Source organism: Hyla sarda, chromosome 11 (assembly GCF_029499605.1).
Source record: "Hyla sarda isolate aHylSar1 chromosome 11, aHylSar1.hap1, whole genome shotgun sequence".
Classification (NCBI taxonomy): Eukaryota; Metazoa; Chordata; class Amphibia; order Anura; family Hylidae; genus Hyla; species Hyla sarda.
In genome coordinates, this window is record NC_079199.1 from 18338273 (window position 1) to 18344125 (window position 5853).

Below are 5853 nucleotides of genomic sequence, written 5' to 3' on the forward strand. Positions count from 1 at the left end.
ACAATCAGCACAGACGCTCTTATCTACTATAATCCTGGAGTGGAACGTTCTATTAGGCCACAAGCGCCACCTACTGACCACACACAGCTGAAGCTTTATACATAGTGTAAATGCTCTAATGTCTGGAAAGGTAATATGACTATTGTAACCTATTATAGCCTTTGGCTGACCGGGCATGTTGGAAGTTGTAGTTTTGCAACAACTGGAGGCACCCAAGTTGGGAAACACTGCAACTGGCAAATATGCAGTAAAAGTGGACAATCCATCAAAGAATACATGTGATGTATGAAAACATTAAAGGAGATATCCAGTATTTGAAATCTTATCTCCTATCCTAAGGATAGGGGATAAGTTTCAGATGCGGGGGGTCCGACCGCTGGGACCCCCTGCGATCTCCCGTACGGAGCACCGGCTCTCCGGCCAGATAGCCAAAATGCCCCCTGAAGGCAGCTCTCCCATAGAGTTGTAATGAGGGGGCATGTCAGCCGCCGCTTTGTGTGGTGGTAGTCACACCCCCTTCCCACAGACTACTGGGGCCCCGTATGGGAGATCACAGGGGTCCCAGCGGTCGGACCCTCCATGATCTGAAACTTATCCTTAGGATAGGAGATACGTTTTCAAGTGTTGGAATACTCTAATTTAGACAGACAGACATCTTTCTACCCCCAACAGACTGATCATAGCTGGTATTCAGCTTATTCACAACTCAATTAACCTTGTGGTGTCCCGGTGGAGGTGGATGTCACTTTACTAAGTCTGCCCTGGCCCACTGCTCAGGTTCCCATGTTCTATGTGTTATAATGTATTTTAATGAATTGCCATCTATTTAATGTAGGAGTTAGTTTTCGTGTAGGAGGATGCACAGAGGACCACATGAGCACTTTGGCCAATCATGGAGGAGCTAGTTAGTTGGGAGGAATTAGGAGTGAGAAAAGAGTGTGAGTGGAGGGATAACTTGAGTGAAAGCCTCCGGCAACTCTGGTCCATACATGGCCCCCCTGGTGGTTAATTCCTTACGCTGGATTCTTCAAGAGAAGTTGCGACAGTCAGTGATTGTCAGCTCCCAAGTTAATTCAAGCTTTATCCAAGTCAACTTCCAGTCAGTCCGTCAAGTCAGTGCTACAACTCTAGCTAAATAAGTTACATATATATATATATATATATATATATATATATATACATGTGGGCTGATCATGACTCCACAAGGCATCCCAGCTAATTTTTTTCAAAATCGGACCCCCATAGCCACCATAAACAGCCTTTGAAAATCCTTACTGAGTAAGCAAAAATCTACACACTGGGCTTGTTTCTTGTGTGAGCTGCAGTAAGAAGCTGCTATGAGAGTAAGCAGTGAGGGGGGGGGTGTTGCCCTCCAGCCAATCAGGGACACAAAAAAGGAAGCTGTCAGCTCTCTGAACTGAGAAGAAGTCAGTGTGAAGTGTCGTCTACGTAATTGTCATCAGTGTGATAAGATCTGGACTTCCTGCCTGGAGGAAAAGCTGAGAGAAACGTGGTATGTTCTCAGCAAAGATTACACTTCACATTGCAAAGTTATAGAACCTTATCATGTGCATCTATACAAAGGTAAGTTCATTTGGCTGCAGTTCTCCTTTAAGTTGAGAATAAAGCAACTGTGGTCCCTACTGCTATCTCCAGTGTAAATCGCACTAAAACAGAAATGTACCTGTTGTATCATCTGTTTGTTTTTCCTGAAGTAAAGTTCAAAAGTGGTTTCCCTAATCTTGTATTTGTGGTATTCCTTACCCGACGCTTTGCTCCGACAACTGCTTCCACCTTGGAGTGTGGTGGGTTAACACTCCTGGTGTCACGAACATTTACCCAGGTCACCTCACCCACAGTCTACATACACGTCATTAACCACTAAGCCACCAAACCTAAAGTAAAGAGATGAACAATCCCAGGTGAAATACGACAACTACAGAGTCTCATTGTTCTTACAGCCCATAAAGATCAGATACAATGTGTGGTGTCCTGGTACAATATGGTATACTGTACCTTGTGTGGTGGTCCCCAAAGTAAGAGTTCCTAGTAAGGGATGGGGTCCGCCTGCTGAGTAAGTCCCCAGTCGCCTCTTTACCTTTAAATTTGATGTGTTATATGTATAAAATGTATTTAAATGTTAATTACCTTGATGCGGTCACAGGACCTTCGGTCATGTGACTCATGTTAATTCCTCTATGGTATGTTGGAGGAGCTTTGGAGGTCCTTGGGTCACATGTTTACCCATAACTCTCTGTATAGGAGATTGACAGTTGTTATGGACCAGTGAGCTTAAGTCCAGCCCCTGCCCATATAAGGGAGCTGTAGCCAATGATCACTCTCTTGGGTTGCTGCTCTCGTGGATGCCGGACTATTAGGATGGATCTGCGCAACTTACAAAGACAAGCTAGGCCAGAAGCCTGCCGGCCTCAGCCTGAAACTAAACCGTGAGTTAAAATCTCAATCCCAGCTAAAGCTAGCATGATTACTGGACCAAATCTAAACCCCTAAATCCAGTGGAACAGCGCAACAATTACCTTCCTAAGCTCAATAGACTCACAAGGTCCCAACCACTTGTCAAACTCTGATAGACTCTGTTGTATGAACTGTTCCTGTTCATTACTGCATAAAATCTTCAGTAAAAGTTCCAACAAGTTTCTGCAAATCTCTGGTTGTGGACAATCAATTATTTCCTATCTCCCTATCGCTCTTGGGATGGGTGGTGGTAGGACAAGCATACAGTTTGTGGCGTCACAAATAGAAAGGGTTAAGCAAGCACCCTTTAGTAACCGCACAGCTACACCCCATATACCCTACAACCCCAGGCTACCACATAGCTTTTTGGCGTCTTACGAACAGGATACTGGTGTGTGCCTACAGCTGTTGCCACCGTTAACAGAGTACTCCCCCCATAGAAAGAACTGCTTTCATGTACTGTGAATCGCATTCAAAAGTACGGGACTGTGCTTATGGTACTGTGTGCAAAAAGTGCGTACGGAAAGTAAGGGGGAGGCGAAAAGTACAGCCTAGTTGCGATTCGCATCAGAAGGGGTTAAAACTAGCGCAGGGCCTTCCCGCACGATCCTGAAACTCCACCCACTGAGGTCTCCGGAGCCGCGGCGGCCATCTTGGTGGAGCCTCAAATAGAAGACCTGCAGAAAACCAGTCAGAACAACAAAGAAATGCAGAGTGTTGCAGAGGACTGAAAGCCTTAAAGAGCCAGCACAGTATAAAACCCTGAAGTACCAGATCGCTAAGTTAAGATCTTGTCTGGACTCACTCCAACTCCCGATCTTCGCACTCAAGTTCCAGCTCAACGCTCTCAATTTCCAGATCAGCGCTCTCAAGTTCGAGATCTACGCTCTCAAGTTCCAGATTAAAGAACAGCTGCGTCTCTTAAAGGGACCTACGCTCCCGAGCTTCATTTAAAGGGACAGTACTATAAATCAGGATGTCAGATCCTGCAGCACCAATGCCACCTCCGGGGCCCAGCTCCACCACCTGCCCAGCAAGATGGTGGTGCTCTGGTGGTCTCATCAGCGGGGCCACCAACGTAAACAAGACAAGATCAAGCTGATTCATTTCCAGCTTCTCCATTCATCTCAGGAGCTCCAGTTGCCGCACCTGTCTTTTTGGGGAACCCAGTTCTCCCAAACTATAATGGGGATCCTTTTACGTTGAGGGACTTCAAAGAGAAGATACAAAGTCTTTTTGTTTTTTATTCTTTTCTCCCTAACCAGCAGGTGCAGTTACTCACAGGACAGCTACAGGGGCCTGCTCTGGAGGAGGTCCGCACCTGGCCGTCAGCCAACAAGGCTACAGTGTAGGACATTTTTGAGGGGCTTTACCAAGTCTCATTCCCCCTCTAAGGTACGTCTAAGACTATGTGAGTGGCGTCAGAAGCCAGGTGAGACTCTTCGGGCATATGCTGTGGCATTACAGAATGCTTTAGAAACGGTAAAAAAGTTGGATAGCATTACGCCTGAGCAGGGTAACAAAGTACTGATGGACCGGTTCATAGATGGGGCACAGAATAAATGGGATAAGGCCCAACTTAGAATGCTGGCAGTGCAGAATCCCGACATGCCTTTCCCAGCCTTTAAAAGACTAGCTATCAAGGTTATTGAGTCAGGGCCTGACGCTGAGGAAGTTAGTGCCCCTTCTGCTGAGGCCCCGGGAGCCTCGGTACAACCAGTTCCCCCTTCACCACCTACTCCTGCACCGACCCCCACTAGTTCCTGGACCACTGACCTACAGAATGTACGACAGGACATAGAGCATTTGACTAAAGCTTTTAAAGAGATGGTGGGCAGGTCTGAGCCTTCCAGGCCTGATACGTTTACACCTAAAAGGCCTGCTCCTCGTCCTGTTCCTCTGCCCAATACTCCCCCTGTAAGACCACCTTGGACTCAGCGACCTATTTATAGTTTTTGCAATAAATCGGGACACTGAAAGAGTCAATGCTGGGCTTTAAACGGGCGTCCCCTGGGGTCGAGGCCCGTACCTCAGGAGTAACTATTGAAGGTCTGGAATCAACCAGCACCAAGACAGGTTTCTCGATGTATGTTCCCCCTTGCCCGTATGTGACAATTGTAGTAGAAGGGGTCCAGCTAGAGGCCTTGATAGATACCGGGACCCAAGTGTCTACAATTCCTCAAGGGGTGTTTTATAAGTATTGGGGGCCTGAAAGGTTATGTGAACCAGATGATGTAGATTTTAGGGCAGTCGCAGGGAATGGGAAACCAGTCCTCAGACATGGCTACTGGGAGCCCACGGTGCAGGTTGGGAGGCATGTTCTTCAAGGACAGGGTGTTATTGTTACTAATCTTAGCGATCAGCATGCAGCTGAATTTATTTTAGGAATAAATTTTAGGTTGTCCGTTCATTGCATGCATCTCTCCCTCACATGTCACCCTCAGGCCGGCGAGTCGCGCGTCTGTCGTGTGAGAATACAGGATATACGGGCTGTAACCTTGCAACCGCAGACGGAGACTATAATTTGGTGTCGTGCCCGAACAGGGGTGAAGAGCCAAGATTATCAGGCGTTATTAGAACCCATCCAACTGGAAGACTACCCTCTAGTACGTGCAGCCAGAAGTCTTGTGACAGTAAAGAATGGAAGAGTACCGGTCCGAGTGGTAAACCTATCAGATGTCGCTACCAGGCTACCAAAGTATACTCCTGTGGCTCAACTATATCACCTGGACTCCAAAGATGTGGTGTCAAGGCCGAAAGTAGCTCGACAGGGGACCGCTCACACTGCCCAGGAGGCCGACAAGGGCCATCCAGAACCCTGGTGGACTCAGTTGCAGATTGCAGATGGAGATACTCCCAGTGACCAGGTCTGGGGGGGTCAGCTAAGTGGCCAAGCAACACCAAGAGGCCTTTAGTAAACATCCCACTGATTTTGGCTGGACCACGATGATCCAGCATCGGATTTTGATGGGCTGATGTCATTCAGGAGAAACAGAGTCCCTGGGCTGCTCCTTTGGTCCTCGTCAAAAAGAAGGATGGGACCATTCGCTTCTGTGTGGACTATAGAAAATAAAATGATGTCACCCACAAAGATGCCTACCCTCTCCCCAGGATAGAAGAATCGTTGACTGCTTTGGGCTCAGCTGCCTACTTTTCCACTCTAGACCTGACCAGTGGGTACTGGCAGGTGCCGATGGCGAAGGAGGACTGTGAGAAGACGGCGTTTGTGACCCCGATGGGGCTCTTTGAATTTAAGAGCATGCCCTTTGGACTGTGCAACGCACCTGCCACCTTTCAACACCTGATGGAACGATGCCTGGGGCACCTTAACTTCCAGAGTGTGCTTCTGTATCTAGACGATGTCATTGTCTATTCCAG